Genomic DNA, 16,907 nt, shown 5'->3' with positions numbered 1-16,907 from the left:
AAGTTCTTCCCAAGCCCTTTACCTGGGATACAGCCTATGCTTTTCATCAGCTTTTGACTTTGAACAGAGTAGTCATTGGTCAATTTGAAGTCCAATTGCCGTAGCAAATCTCTACCCCAAAGATTCACAGGCAAAGGCAGAACATAAGGTTGAAAACTACCCTCTCTACCCTCATTATCCTTCCATTTCAGTGTCTGGGCGCTGATCACTGGAGAGGATGCATATCCCAATCCCTGCAGAGTCTGAGCTGAGGGGGCCAATGGCCACGTTTTTGGCCACCAGCGTTCAGAAATTATACTAGTGTCAGCTCCTGTATCTAGGAGGCCTGTAAATGTCTTTCCTTGTATGGTTAAGTCCATAGTAGGACGTTCGTCTAAATTTAATGACAAATATGCACAGTTTCCTCCAGAGGAGCCAAAACCTTTTTCTCCTCTGATTTTTTGTTTACTAGGGAATAAAGAATGGAGGCTAGGTAAAATTAGCAACTGTGCTATCCGGTCTCCTGGATATATGGAAACTATGCCTCTAGTGGAAGAGCAAAGAATTTTTACTTGCCCTTCAAAATCTGAATCAATAACTCCTGGGTGAATTATTAATCCCTGCAGAGTTGATGAAGACCTGCCGAGGACGAGTCCTACAGTATTATCAGGTAACGGCCCCTTAAAATCAGATGGGACCGGTTGGCACCCCATGAGGGGGGTTAATACTGTTGTGGTGGTAGCACAGAGGTCCAATCCTGCAGAACCTTTAGTGGCTCTCCTTGGCTCCCCGGAGGCGCTAGGAGCGACCTCTCCTGGGTATTCCCCTGCATGGCCCCATATATTTGCGGGCCCTGGGGTCGGGGGCCCCGCCATCCGTTTTTTTGCTTAGGTACAGGCTTTCCATTTTGATCCCGAACTATGGGATTTCCATCCTTATCCTTCATCGAGTGACATTCAGAAGCCCAATGTCGCCCCTTGCCACAGGTAGGGCAGATGCCTGGCTGTTTGTTAGAGGAGCTCCCTTGCTTAGGAGGTGCTCTACATTGCCTTTTAAGGTGCCCAGGTTTGCCACAATTGTAGCAATTGCGTTCCTGCTTTGCTTGAGCTGCTAAAACAGCGGCCGCCAGGCCACTATTGGTCAGGGGACCCCCTATCTCTCTGCATGCTTTTAGCCAGGCATTAAGGCCTTTGTTCTTCCAAGGGGCAATTGCATTACGGCATTCCGTAGTGCACTGCTCAAAGGCAAGCTGCTCAATGAGCGGCATGGCTGTATCTAGATCCCCAAATACCTTTCCTGCTGCCTCTACTAGCCTAGCTACAAAGTCTGAGAATGGTTCAGCAGGGGCCTGGATAATTTTTGTCAAGTTACCCTTGACCTCCCCACGATTGGGCAAGCTCTTCCACGCCTTAATGGCTATGGAGTTGATCTGGGCATATACCTCCTCTGGGTAGGCGACCTGATTGTTGACCCACTGCCCCTGCCCTGTGAGCATGTCAAAATTCCATGCTGGTTGCCCGCGCTGGGCGTTTCTCTGGGATTGCTCCATGCACTCTTCCTGGTTAATGGACTTCCAATCTAAATACTGACCTGTAGTCAGTACTGCCTTGACGAGCTGACTCCAATCTCTGGGCGTCATTGCTGTATTGCCCAGTCTCTCTACCAAAGATAAGGTGTAGGAGGCCCCATGTCCCCAGTTTCGGACAGCCTCCACCAGCTCTTTCAATTGCTTGGCGTTTACTGGCTCCCAGCCCCTTTGATTATCATTCTCAAAGACAGGAAAGGTAAGGAACAGCTCTTTTCGCTCTTCAGGGCGGATGAATGAGTCACCCTGCCGTGCGCCTTTCTGCCTGGGGCGAACGCTTAGTTCCTCATAAGGCGGGGCGTACGGAGGTGGGCGGTACCGCTCATAACCGGCCGCTTCCTGAAAAACTGGTTCCTCTTTCTTTTCTAGTTCCTCATCTGACTCTGGGCTACTGTCGCAGTCTGACTCAGAGTCAGCAGTGTCAGATAAATGTAGATTGTCAAAATCTGGTAAGGGGTCACAATTAGGCAGATCGGGCTGTGCTTTCCCTCCCTGCATTTTCCTTTTTTGAGCTCTATATTCCTTTTTTCCACCTTTTACCGCGGTCCCTCCCCTACTGCTTCTCTCCGAACTTGCGTCTTGCAAATCATTTAATGCTCTTTGGCTAGCCGCTACGCGCGGGCCTGAGTTTTCATCATACAGGCACTCCATAATTAGGTTGTGAACAAGGAGAGTGCCTGGCCTCAGAGTCCCCGCACTACGAAGGTCCTGTCCTAACTTCCCCCAAGAGGGAATAGTCAAAGAACCCGAGTGGAGGAACCAAGGAGCTACACGGTCCACCTCCTTCAAAAATTTTATGAGGGTCCTTTCCTCACAGTGCACTCCTTGTGATGCTAAGAGGTTCTTAATAGGCCACAAAAAGCGCCGCAGCGGAATATTACCCATTTTTTGGAAGCAGGGGAGTTTTGGCCGTCCCACACGTCAGTTCTGAACTCACCTCTGTCGAGGTCGTCTCCGCTGGTGCTTCAAAGTTGTTTCGGTTCCCGGGTTTCGGCACCACTTGTCGCGCCCGCCTCGCCAGCAAGGAAGACGCGGCAACCGGAGTTCTTCTGACAGTGCTTTAATGGGGTTCCCTTTAGACTTACATGATGCGGAAGACCCAGCCCAGCAGCGCGCAGGCTGCTATATACCCTAGAAGCACAACCCCTAAGCTGGGATAGGCCGCTCAGCTGTCGAGCCACCAAAGCATTAGTCCATAGCAGGACCCTTCGTTTGCATGCTCGCGCCACAGGGCAACCGACAATTGCGCGTGCGCTGAACTTGTTTGCTGCTCTAGGCAAAGCCGGAAACAGGCGCCAACTTGTAATGGCGTTGACACCGCGCCCCACAGTGTGGCTTGCTCTGTGATTTGCAGCTGTGCTTATCTTAACTTAGCCATTCCTTTCTACTGACTTTAGACAAAGCTTTACTCCTTTAACCTTTACTCCTTTACTCCTTTAACCAATTACAAATGAAAGAATCTCTGAATCCACATATAATCTGTAAGCCTCCCTTTGAGATGTATGGCCTTTCTGGGCCAAAACAATGTATACCTTCCATGTATTGCTTTATGATTTTACCTGCAATTTCTGTCTCCCTGAAGTGTGTAAAACTAAACTGTGACCTGACCGCCTCAGGCGCATTTCCTTGGGGACCTCTTGAGACTATGTCCTCTGGGCCACAGCCACTCATATAGGCTCAGAATAAAGCTCTTTAAATTCTTTTACAGAGTTTCCCCCCCTCCCCATTAACAAAATATTTTATGGTATCCTTTTTTCTAATGCTGAGAGATTTTTGAAAAATTAAATAGGACATCATCCAAAAACAGTGCAGCTGAGGTGAAGGGAAAGCTACAACTATAAAAGTGATTCTTGAATTACGTACGGGGTTCTGGTAAATGCGATCCTAAGTTCCACTCTGTGCTGAGAATTGCATCAGCTTTTGTGTGGGGTTCATGGAAAAGTAAGTCAGGTTCTCATCCTTGTCCTTGAATCTCACAGCTGATTAGATGGGTTTGCAGGATAACTTAAATAAACCACCTCTGGATTGGAACAGGGGTGGGGGTGGGGGAGGTTTCTGTCAGTCTCACTTCCAAATGAACAAATAGTTAATTCAACATGCAAGCATTCAGTGATGACCAGCGGGTTTCACCCAGGCAACTAGGTGCTGGACCTTCAAAGACCAATTAAACATGGTTCTTGCCCTCAAGGGTCTCACAGTCTCCTGGGAGAGGAGAGACATTCATTCGATCCGCAGTTGCTTGATGATGGCCTGTGGTATACCTGGCACGGTGCTAGCTGCTGGGGATACAACAGTGAACCAAACAGGCAGATGACCCTGCCATCGAGCAGCCTACTTTTTCTCAAGGGTAGCTCCAGGGAGAGTGACTGATGGTTTACAAGCCTTGAAATACATTAATAAATAATGGCTCTACTGATCCAACCTCAGTTCTGTCTCTGTCAGTAGCTTTGGAGGGTGGGGGTGGGGGAGGGAATGCCTTATCCTTTATCTTCCTTATTCCCCACCCCCACATGCTCACACCAGAGTCATTGAGATGGGAGGGGCACAGTGTGATGGGGTCGTGATTACATACCCGCCAAAGGAAACCCTGTCGGGACAAGGAAACACAATAATTCTGTACACATCCTGTGATGAGGCTAGGTCACAAGGGATTTGTTGCACAGGAGCGCTCTCATGGTGGTGGCTTCCTCCAGTGGGCAGCAACCCCCACACCTGTCTCTAAGTTATGCTGGCTTGCCTCTCCATTCATTCCAATTTTTCCTTGAAACTCTCAGTAATGTCCTATTCTTCTCTAACTGCTTTTAAGCTGTAGTTGTGATGCAGGGGGGTGTCCCAATGAAGAGAGGAAAGCCTTCCGAACTTGCCAAACAGGTTCTTGGCTTCAGGCTAAAAAGAATTCAAGAGTGAGCCAACTAGCCACAGAAAGCTTACTGAGATAGAGACAGAAAACAGATCCTACTCCACATACAGAGTAGGGATCCCCTCCCGAGCAGGAAAGTACCCCCTTATGGGGCAATAGTAATGTTTTTAAATGTTCAGAAACCCCGTTGGGAAACAGTCATATGTGACCAGCATTGTCTTGAGGTCAGGTCATAAGGGCTAATCATAAACTGCTGTCACAGAAAGGTAAGCGCAATTTGTAAGGTGTCCTGCTTAGTAATTCTTCCATCCTTGGGTGGTCCCAGGCTGGCGACTTGCTGGGGACTTCCTTGTTCCGGGAGGTTAGGGTCTGGTATCCGCCAAAATAGCTTCTGCCTTATCCCTATGTTAGTTGATGTAAGGGAGTCTCACAATAATCATATCATAATAACTACAAATCCCCACATAGATGAACATTTATTTGAAAACACTAATCATCTCATGATTCAAAGGATACATTTTATGGAAACTTGTGAAGTACCTCAGAGGGATAACATATGTAGAGTGATGCTCCCGGATGGAGGGTCTACCACTGCACAGCCCACGTGGCTGGTGTGTAAGTTCCAGGACCTCCTGACACTACTCTAGGCCCTGGATATTGGAGCAAAAGCGTGAGCTATCAAATTAGTGGCAGCGGGGAAACAGATAATTATGCAGGCAATTTCAACAAACTGATGTGCCCTACCTAACACTCCAGGAGAATGAAGGTGGGCTGGGAGAGGACATAGCAGGAAAAAACAGACTAATAGAAGGGAGGCCTGAGGAAGCACTCTGTGAGCCAAAATAACCAGGAGATCCCCAGAGGAAGGCAGAGTGTGCGTTTGGGGGGGGAATATCAAAGAATGCTAACAACATGGGTCTGTGAGCCAAAGGTGACACAGAAGACCTAGTGACCTTCGTCATCTTAACCCCTTCTCTGCAGGGGCAGCATTTTATTTCTTAGCTGTGACCTGAAAATCTCAAGGCCCCACTAGAGTTTTCAATACATTCTAGTGGACAGATGTGGCTCAATGCAGGCACCCAACTTCCTTCAGATGGGCATTTAGGTCATTTTCAGGTTTCTGCTCTTGCCAAGAAAACTGGGGTGACCACACTGTTCAAAACTCTTTGTGTCCCTGTCCATTGTGTCCTAGGAGTAAATAATATGAAGGGACGCTGCTGTATCTGAGGGTTTATGTGTCTGTACTGCTGGCGCTCATTCCCAGCTGGTACAGTCCTACCTCAAGGAGCCAATGTTGGCTCACCACATCCTACAATACCATGGTAGGTATTTGTTACAGATGGCCAACGTCAAGAACTTCCCCCACTCCCTGCACGCGTTGATCCTCATACTATGAGGAGAAGTCCAACTCTCCTTCCCTTGAATATGGGCTGTGCTGGAGCAATAGAATATGGCAGGAGTGATATATGTTTCATCCAAGTCTAGGTCATAAGGAGACTTCATTCCACACTTGTGTCCTGAAACTCTCCCCCTTGGGGTGCTCCCTCTGAGAGCACATGCATCATGCTCTGAGAAGTCCAAGAGAAAGGGAGAGGTCAGGTAGAGGCCGTAAGATTGTAAATCTCAAATGAGCCAACAGTCAGTGGGAAAAGCCAGTTGTGTGAGAGAGTCTACTTGGATTCCAGGCCATTAGAGCTCTACTGCAGCTCCAGCCCACATCTGACTACAACTGCATGAGGGACCCCAAGTGAGGATCACTCAGCTGATACCCGTCAACCCACAAAACTGGGAGGGACATGGATACATTTTTGTTATAAATCCCTAAGTGCTGGAGCATTTTTTAAAATGTAATAACAGATAACTCGATCATTCACCAACACTGTTTCTCTTTTATTTAATTATCTTACCCCATGAGCAGGGAGAAGAAGAAGAAAGATCCAATTTTAGCCCATATGCAGAATATCTTCTATGCCCTTATTTAATAAAAGAAACGAGCCTGGGCACAGTGGCTCACACCTGTAATGCTAACACTCTGGGAGGCCCAGGCGGGAGGATCTCTTGAGGTCAGGAGTTTGAGACCAGCCTGACCAAGAGTGAGACCCTGCATCTCTACAAAAATAAATAAATAAATAAAAGAGGTTAAATCACCCTGGTACTGGCACAAGAACGGAGGCATTGATCTTTGGAACAGGACTGAGGTTCCAGAGATGAAACCATCTGCATATGGTAATCTAACCTTTGATAAAGCAGACAAAAATATACTTTGGGGAAAAGAATCCCTTTTCAATTAATGGTGGTGGGAAAACTGGATAGCTACATGCAGAAGAATGAATCTGGATCCCTACCTTTCACCTCTCACAAAAATCCACTCAAGATGCATAACAGACTTAAACCTAAGGCATGAAACCTTAAGAATCCTAGAAGAAGATGTTGGGAAGACCCTTTCAGACATCGGCCTAGGCAAAGAATTCTTGAAGAAGACCCCCAAACCAATCACCACAGCAACAAAAATAAACAAATGGGATCTGATCAAATTAAAAAACTGCTGCTCAGCCAAGGAAACTATCATTAGAGCAAAGAGACAACCTACAGAATGGGAGAAAATATTTGCTCTCTACACTTCCGATAAAGGTCTGATAATAAGAATCTACCTAGAACTCAAAATATTTAACAAGAAAAAGATCAAACAACCCCATCAAGAAATGGGCAACGGAAATGAACAGAAACTTTTCCAAAGAAGACAGTATAATGGCCAGCAAACATATAAAAAAATGCTCAACATCTCTAATCATTAGAGAAATGCAAATCAAAACCACAATGAGATATCATCTAACCCAGTGAGATTGGCCTCTATCAGGAAATCCCAAAACAACAAATGCTGGCGAGGATGTGGAGAGACAGGAACACTCTTACACTGCTGGTGGGACTGAAAATTAGTGCAACCTTTGTGGAAAAGAATTTGGAGACACCTCAAAGAGCTAAAAATAGAAATACCATTCAATCCAGCAATAGCATTATTAGGCATCTACCCAAAGGAGCATAAGACATTCTATTATAAAGACATCTGCACCCGTATGTTTATGGCAGGACAATTCACTATTGCAAGGACGTGGAAACAACCCAAGTGCCCGTCAATTCATGAGTGGATTATTAAAATTTGGTATATGTTTACAATGGAATATTGCTCAATTCTAAGAAATGACAGTGATCTAGCACCGCTTATATTATCCTGGATTGAGCTTAAGCCCATTATCCAAAGTGAGGTGACACAGGATCAGGAAAATGGGCTCCACATGTACTCGCCATCAAATTGGTACTGACTGATTAACACTATGGTGCTCAAAGGGTGGTGGTGTTCACCAGGGATTTGGGGGTTGGGGCGGGAGACCCACATCTGAGGGATGCAGTGAACAGTGTGGAGGGGAAGGGCATACCTCTAACCCTTGCTAGGGAGAGGCAAAGATATAAAATGCAACCAAAACATTTATACGCTCATCTTTCATTGAAAGAAGAAAAAGTTGGAAATAAATTTAAGAGAGAGAGTGAGAGAAGGAAAAGAAAGGAAAAATTAGCCAGGCATGCTGGTATGTGCCTGTAGTTCCAGCTAGTTGGGAAGCTCAGGCAGGGGAATCACTTGCTTGAGCCCAGGAGTTTTAGGTTCCAGTGAGCTATGATGTTGCCACTGCACTCTAGGTAGTGTGACAGAGGGAGACTCTGTCTTAAAAAAACAAAAAAGAGAAAAGGATTGAAACCCAGCCAAACCTACTGATTAGACTATAGGTGATAGGTATGATATTGAGTCAGAAGGTATCATTGCCCAAGACCCCAGGAAGAGGCACTAGAATCTTCTAACATATTTTACCACTCCTGGAGGTAAGACCTTACAGCACATGGATTAATACTACTGACTGTGGGGTGAGGCAAATATGAGTGAAAATCTGAGCTCTAGCACTTACTACTTGTGTGAAGTTGGGCAAGTTACTATAATCGTGTGCCTGTTCCGGATCTGCTAGCTGGGATGATGGTAACAGATGTTTTACATGTTAAAAGATAAGTGGAGGCACAGCTTTTGACCCTGTGTCTGCTACATAAGAAGGAGACAGTAAATGAGAACTACTGTTAGTATTATTTTTGGCAGCAGTAGTAGTCAGAGCAGCAGCAGCAGCAACAGCAGCAGCACCAGCAGCATGATCTATTAAGTGCCGAGCATAGTCTAAGAATTTTTATCACTACATAACTTGAGCTTCTTAAATTTGTATATCGAGATTTTTAGCAAGGCCTGGAAAATTTTCCTCTAATATATCTTCAAATACCTTATCCAACCCTTGAGTGTTTTCTTCTTCCCCTTCTGGTAACCCTATGACCCTCACATTAAGTTTCTTCACATAATCCCACATCTCTTGTAGGCTTTGATCTTTTCTCTTGTTTCTCTGTTCTGTCTCTGTGACTGATTTATTTAATTGGAATGTGTTATCTTCAATCTCTGAGATTCTTTCTTCTGTTTGATCTACCCTGTTCTTGAGGCTTTCCATTGTGTTTTGTAGTTCCATGAATTGATTCTTAATTTCCAGGAGTTCGGTTAGAATTTGCTTTATTGTTTCAATTTCTTTAGTGAATTTTCATTTCAGGTCCTGGAATCATTTTGCATTTTTTTGTGTTGGTTATCCAGTTGTTCTTGCAAGTCATTGAATTTTCTTACGATCCATGCTTGAAATTCTTCTTCTGTCATTTCGGTCATCTGAATTTAATTGATGTCCATTTCTAAGGGGCTGGTGTTCCTCTTTGGGGATGTGCTTTCTGTTTGAGTCTTCATATTTCCAGGGTTCCTTCAATGATTTCTTCTCATCTGGATCAGTTGTTGCTTCTTACCTTTAGGTTTTTGTTTGGATAATGACATGCCCTGTTTAGTCTCTGAGCCAGTAGGTGGTGTTTGTGGGTGAGATTTGACCACACTCTGTATAGTGAGTCAGTAGATGCCTTAAAAGGCTGTGTAGAATGTCCTCCCTGTCAATAGGTAGTGCTTGCTGGGAGGAACAGGCAACACTGTTGTTTTTGGGTCCTATAAACAGCTCTTGTTCCTCTGGAGAGGCACTCTAGAGCCTCAGGTGGTGGGTGGGGCCCTGAGACTTCCAGGTGTATCCTTATTCTCCACCTCAGTTAGGGCTGGTCTGGGAGTGAGTCTCGGCAGAGCTGGGTCGGGCAAGCCTGCCCTGAAGCACCACAAATGTTGTTAGCAGGGGTTAAAGTTTTGTTCTCTGCTTCCCAGAAAAGCTGTCAGGCAGGGGCTTGAATGGCCCCACTCAGTCAGAAAGTCTGTGTGTGGGGGTGGGGCTGTCTGAAACCTGCATTCTGGAGCAGGCCTTGCTCCTATCCACCCTCCCCAACTCCGTGGCTTCTCCTGAGCCTCTGCCAGCAGGCCATACCTCACGCCACAAGGTCTCCTCTGGCTTTGATGTGGGCTGGGCAGTTCCCTATGCAGGATTGCTGGCTGGGCTGGGCACACGGCCCCCCCTTGGGAGGAGGGTTGCTCTCAAGGATGCTGATCTGCCCCTCAAGACACACACACACCATAGTAGGCTCATTTATGAATATGCTTTTTGTGCCCTGGGCAAGGCGAGACCTGGATGCACGGGATCTGGTCTGCAAGTCTGACCTATGGGCCCCAGAATTCAATCCCTGACCCCACCAGGATGAGGAGTGCCAGTTCTAATTCATCCACAGGGAGCCCAAGCTGGGCTGATGTCTCTCAGCCTCAGGGTCTGCCCCATTCTCCTGGAATCACTGGCCAACAGCACCTGGGAGGGCTGGCAGGTAGGGAGCTCACCGTCTGAGTACCCCTCAGTCAGCTGTAGGGCCCCAAAATGGAAGGTCCCATTCTGTGGAGGTGCCTCCGGCTGGTGGCTATATTGTCTCTCTTGGCAGCCACGGAGAGGGAAGGGGGAGGGGAGAGTGTAGCAATATGGCACTTGCCGCACGGCTCGGATCTGTGCACAGGGATGTGCCCCGAGGGAGTTGGGATCCTGGTACCACGTCCGCTATAGGCTTACCACTCACTGGCAGTGGCTGTCTCTGGCTTGGTGTCTGCAGGTCTCTCCACCTGCTGGGGAGCCCACCAGCAGTCCAAGATGCAAGGGAGGGGAGAGTTAACTGCTCCACCTACCTTTGCCGCTGGTCTCCAAGCTTCTCAGGAGGTCTCTTCTTTCAGTTTTCCTCTGCATCCTCCTCCCGTAGAGTCTCCCATAGTCTCCAGTACCCCTCCTTCTGACCGTCATCCTATGTATGCTCGTCTGCTTGCTTCTTTCTTCTAATTTCTTCTAGAGTCTTTCTTTTTTGCAGAAACACTTTGGCAGTGTTTCTTGTCTGCCATTTTACTCTGTCCCCCATCTTCTTAGCTATCTTCTTTGTCCTGGCCCGCGGGACCTTCTGTTATTCTCGGGGGTCGAGGGGGACCGTGCCTGAAAGAGATGGGCGAGAGAAAGGAATGATACCAAGCAAAGGGTTGTCAAGGTCTACTTTACTTGGATTTTTAGTACAGAAACAAGGAAGTAGAAACAGAAAAATAGAGTGGGGGGATGATGAGGCTTGGGTGTGGGCCAATCAGCCCCAATCATCATCCCAATGGCACCGGAAGCTGTTTGTGATGGATCACTCAACCCCAACCTGGCAGGGGGTCGAGAACAATTGCAGGTAGCATGCCCTGAAGCAAGCATGTCATGGAATGCATTCTTCTCGGAACTATAGCTGGGGGCTGGGTGCTATTTTCATCTTAGGCTATTTTCCGGGGCGAGGCCCGTGCGTAGGACAAGTCATTGGGATGTGGAGGGTCTTAGTCTCCAACACTTCTTGAGTATATATACACAAGACCTTGAGTATTTTAACATAAGTATGTGTTCCTGTTAGAAACAGATGTAAATAACTGAACATAAATTTGTTCTTTGATGTTTACTTAAAAAGAGATAACATTGAGGGGAAAAAAAATGGTGGAGTAAAGGTAACCACCCGGATTACTTCTCCCAGAGAAAGAGACATAGATCTTCGTCTCCTACACATGAGTGGATCTCTCCCCCACAAGAACAGCATTGTGAATCAGCAGAGGTTCAGCGTGTGACTCTCAAAAATGGAAAAAACAAGGTGTTCAGGAGATAATATCACATTCTGTGTAGTGTACAAAACAAAAAATAGGGCATAGAGTGAGGGAGGGTGCCAGCCCACCTGGCCAGGGGTTGAAGTGGGATCAGACCCACAGGAGAACTTCTTGCTTCCCCACTGACCTCCACACCCACCCTGCCAGGGACCTGTCTGAAGTTGGTTCAAAATCACAGCAGGAGTAGTGGATGCTATAGAGTGTGGTCATTAGTGGAAAGCACTGTGAACCTTTAACACCAAAAGGGGTAGGCTCCACCCCTGGATGCAGGGTGAGACAAGAAAAGCCACTCTCCCCCGATCTAGGGTGAATCCCCTAGGCCTGTGCGCAGATCAATAACTGACAGTCTGTTAAGTATCATATGAGAAAACAACAGCTGATCCAGATGGGGAGGGCTCAGTGAAAGAATTCTAGAACTATGAAGAATCAAACTGAAAACACTCCACCAAAGAGATACACCAGCTCTCAAGTAATGGATATTAACCAAACCCAAAACACTAAAATGACAGAAGAATTCCAAAATTGGATTGTAAGAAAGCTCAATGATATGCAAGAAAAAAATGGATAACCAACACAAATAAACTACACAAAAAAATTCAGGACATGGAACGAAAATTCACCAAGGAAATCGAGATCTTAAAGAAAAATCAATCCAATCTCCTGAAATGAAGAATTTATTCAGGGAAATACAAAACACAATGGAAAGCCTCAAAAATAGGGTGGACCAAACAGAAGAAAGAATCTCAGAGATTGAAGATAACACCTTCAAATTAAATAAGTTAATCACAGAGATAGAGCAGAAAAAATAAGAGACATGAGCAAAACTTACAAGAATTTTGGGATTATATGAAGAAATATAACCTGAAGCTCTTCTGGATTCCGGAAGGGGAGGAAGAAAATGCGCAAGGGTTGGATAAGCTATTTGAAGATAGAATTGAGGAAAATTTCCCCAGGTCTGGCCAATAAGCTAGACATCCAAGTCCAAGAGCTCAAAGGACCCTGGAAGATACGATGCAAACAGGTAAACACCACGACATGTAGTCATCAGACTGAGCCAAATATCAACAAAAGAGACCCTTCTACAAGCTGTAAGGCGAAAGAAGCAAGTTGCATACAAAGGAAAGCCGATTAGAATAACGCCAGACTTCTCAACTGAAACATTATAAGCAAGGAGAGACTAGGGCCCCATTCTCACATTATTACTCTTCTGAAACAGAATAATGCCCAGCCTAGAATGTTGTACCCTGCAAAACTAAGTTTTGTATATGAAGGAGAAATCAAGATATTCTCAGATAAGCAAAGACTGAGGGAATTCACCAAGACCAGCCCTTCAAGAAGTACTCAAAACAGTGTTACACACGAATCAGTGTAATAAATAGTCATGAACATAAAAACACCCAAAAACTAAAGATTAAAGGCCAGATATCACAATGGCTAAAGAGAGAAAACAAAGCAATAATATCCAACCCAACAGAATGAACAGTAATCTGCCCCACCTATCAGTTCTCTCAATAAATGTGAATGGCTTAAACTCCCCACTCAAGAGACATAGGCTGGCAGAATGGATATAAAAAATACAAGCCAAGTATCTACTGTCTTCAGGAAACATACCTAACATGCAAGGATGCATATAGACTAAAAGTAAAGGGGTGGAGATCAGTATTTCAAGCAAATGGATGTCAAAAGAAGGCTGGTGTGGCTGTTCTGATTTCAGATAATTTAGTTTTTAAACCAACAAAAGTAGTTAAAGACAAAGACGGCCATTATATAATGGTAAAGGGTACAGTTCCACAAGAAGACATAACAATTTTAAATATATATGCACCCAACGTAGGTGCACTCAGATTCATAAAGCAAACCTTACTGGATCTAAGCAAATTGATTAACAGCAACCCCATAATAACCAGAGATTTCAACACCCCACTGACTGCACAGGACAGATCCTCCAAACAGAAAATTAATAAAGAAATAATAGACTTAAACAAAACTCTAGAACAATTGGGCCTTAGTGACATTTACAGGAAATTCTACCCCAAATCCACGGAATATACTTTCTTCTCATCAGCCCATGGGACATTCTCTAAGATTGACCATATCCTAGGACACAAAGCAAGTCTCAAAAAATTTAAAAAAATAGAAATCATACCAGGTATCTTCTCAGATCACAGTGAAATAAAAGTAGAAATCAACCGTAACAGAAACCCAAAGCTGTGGAAACAACTCAAGTGCCCATAAATACATGAGTGGAATAATAAAATGTGATATATGTATACCATGGAGTACTATTCAGCTATAAGAAATAATGGTTATATAGCACATCTTGTATTTTCCTGGATAGAGCTGTAACCCATACTTCTAAGTGAAGTATCCCAAGAATGGAAAAAAAAACCCACCAGATATACTCACCAGCAAATTGGTGTTAACTGATCAGCACCTAAGTGGACACATAGGAATTACATTTACTGGGTATTGGGCAAGTGGGAGTGGGGAGGAGGGGATGAGTATATACATAGATTAATGAGTGAGATGTGGAGGAGGATCAAGATGGCGGACGAGAAACACCTCCAGAAAGAGTGTCTCTGCAGAAAAGTCAGATTCTAGCAGAAATTAGAAAAAAGAAGCAAGAAGGCAAGCATACAGCAGACGAGGGCCGGAAGGAGGGATATCTGAGACCCCGGGAGACTCCACGGGAGGAGGCTGCGGAGGAGAACTGGAGGCTGAGACCGCCGGAGCAGCCCCGAGACCAGCGGGAAGGGTAAGTGGATAAATCACCTTCCCCCTCCCCTGCATTTGGGACTGCTGGTGGGCTTCCCAGCGGGTGGAGAGACCTGCGGACACCAGCCCAGAGACGGCCGCCACCAGCTAGTGGTGAGCCTGTAGCGGACACATCACCAGACTCCCAAATCCCTCCGGGCAACTCCGTGTGCACAGACGGAGCCTCACGGCAGGCGCCATATTGCCTCCTTCTCCCCTCCGCCGACCCTACCTGCGGCTGCCCAGAGAGACAATACAGCCACCAGCCGGAGGCACCTCCAGAAAATGGGACCTTGCCTTTTGGAACGCTACAGATGACTAAGGAGAACTCAGACTGTGAGCACCCTACCCGCCAGCCCTCCCAGGTGCTGCTGGCGCGGTGTTCCCAGGAGAACGGTGCCGACTCAGAGGCTGAGAGACACAGACACAGCTTGGGCTCCCTGTGGGTGAACTGGGACCCGAACTCCTCTCCCTGGTGGGGATACAGTTTGAACTCTGGGACCCAGAGGTCGGACCTGCAGACCAGATCCCGTGCACTGAGGTCTAGCATTCCCCGGGGCACAGAAGGGATATTTGTAAACAGCCGGCTGAGGTGTGTGTGCCTCCAGGGGCAGAGCAGCATCCTAGAGGGCAACCCTCCCACCAAAGGGAGGCTGTGCGCCCAGCCCAGGCAGCATTTCTTCACAGGGAACCTCCCCGCCGGCATCACAATCCAGGGAGGCCTGGTGGCCTGTGGTCTGGCCTGCTGGCAGAGGCCCAGGAGTAGCTGCGGAGTTGGGGAGGGTGGAAAGAAGCGAGGCCTCCTCCAGACTGTGGGTCTCAGACAGCCCCACCCCCACAAGCAGACTTTCTGGCTGAGTGGGACCATTCCAGCCCCGCCCTGACAGCTTTTCCTGGAAGCAGAGAAGAGAACTTTGACCCCTACTAACTGCCTAAGGGCAGGCTTACCCAACCCAGCTCCGCCCAGAACAAGAGCTGTTAACAGGACACAAAATCAACAGCATAGCCTGTTCCTCCAAGCAAACGCCACCTACTGACAGGGACAGCATCTTGCACAGCCTTTCCACGGCACCCACTGACTCAATATACAGGGAGTGGTCAAATCTCACCCACAGACACAACCTAACGCCTCAGAAACTAAACAAGGTGTGTGAATACCCAAACAATAACCTAAGGAAAGAAACAACAACTGATCAACATGGGAAGAAATCAGCGAAAGAACTCAGGAAATATGAAGAAACAAACGGAAAACACACCCCCAAAGAGGAGCACCAGCCCCCTAGAAAAGGACACCAACCCATATTAGGCAACCAAAATGACAGAAGAGGAATTTCGTATGTGGATCATAAGAACACTCACCCAGCTGCAACAACAACTCAATAACCAACACAAAGAAACCACAAAAAGCCTCCAGGAACTTGAAAAAGAAATGGACACAATGAAGAAAAGTTTAACCGAACTCCTGGAAATGAAGAATCAATTCAGGGAACTACAAAATACAGTGGAAAGTCTCAAGAACAGGGTAGATCAAACAGAAGAAAGAATCTCAGAAATTGAAGATAACACCCTCCAACTAAATAAAACCATCACAGAGATAGAGCAGAGAAACAAGAGAAAAGAGCAAAGCCTACAAAAGATGTGGGATTATGTGAAGAAATCTAATGTGAGGGTCATAGGGTTACCAGAAGGGGAAGAGGACAACACCCAAGGGTTGGACAAGCTATTTGAAGATATAATAGAGGAAAATTTCTCAGGCCTTGCTCAAAATCTCGATATACAAGTTGAAGAAGCTCAGAGGACCCCTGGGAGATTCAATGCAAACAGGAAGACGTCACGACATGCAGTCATCAGACTGACCAAAGTATCAACTAAAGAGGCCCTTCTAAGAGCTGTAAGATGAAAGAAGCAAGTTACATACAAGGGAAAGCCAATTCGAATAACACCAGACTTCTCTAGTGAGACTTTACAAGCAAGGAGAGACTGGGGCCCCATTCTCACTCCTTTGAAACAAAACAATGCCCACCCTAGAATCTTTTTCCCTGCAAAACTAAGCTTCATATATGAAGGAGAAATAAAGACATTCTCAGACAAGCAAAGTCTCAGAGAACTCACCAAGACAAGACCAGCCCTACAAGAAGTACTCAAAACAGTGTTACACACAGAAAACCATAATAAAAACTCACGAATATAAAAACAACCAAAACCTAAAGATTAAAGGCCAGATAGTACAATGGCTCAAGAGAGAAATCAAAGCAACAACATCCAACCCAACAGAATGAACAGTAATCTACCTTACCTATCAGTTCTCTCAATAAATGTGAATGGCTTAAACTCTCCACTCAAGAGAAATAGGCTGGCTGAATGGATAAGAAAATACAGGCCAAGTATGTGCTGTCTTCAGGAAACACATCTAACCTGCAAGGATGCATATAGACTAAAAGTAAAAGGGTGGATATCAGTATTCCAAGCAAGTGGAAGCCAAAAGAAGGCTGGTGTGGCAGTTCTAATTTCAGATGATTTAGTTTTTAAACCAACAAAAGTAGTGAAAGACAAAGAGGGTCATTATATAATGGTGAAGGGCACAG

Source organism: Microcebus murinus, unplaced genomic scaffold (genome assembly GCF_040939455.1).
Source record: "Microcebus murinus isolate Inina unplaced genomic scaffold, M.murinus_Inina_mat1.0 scaf021_hap2_Mmur4.0, whole genome shotgun sequence".
Taxonomy (NCBI): Eukaryota; Metazoa; Chordata; class Mammalia; order Primates; family Cheirogaleidae; genus Microcebus; species Microcebus murinus.
Note: the sequence above shows the minus strand (reverse complement) of the source record.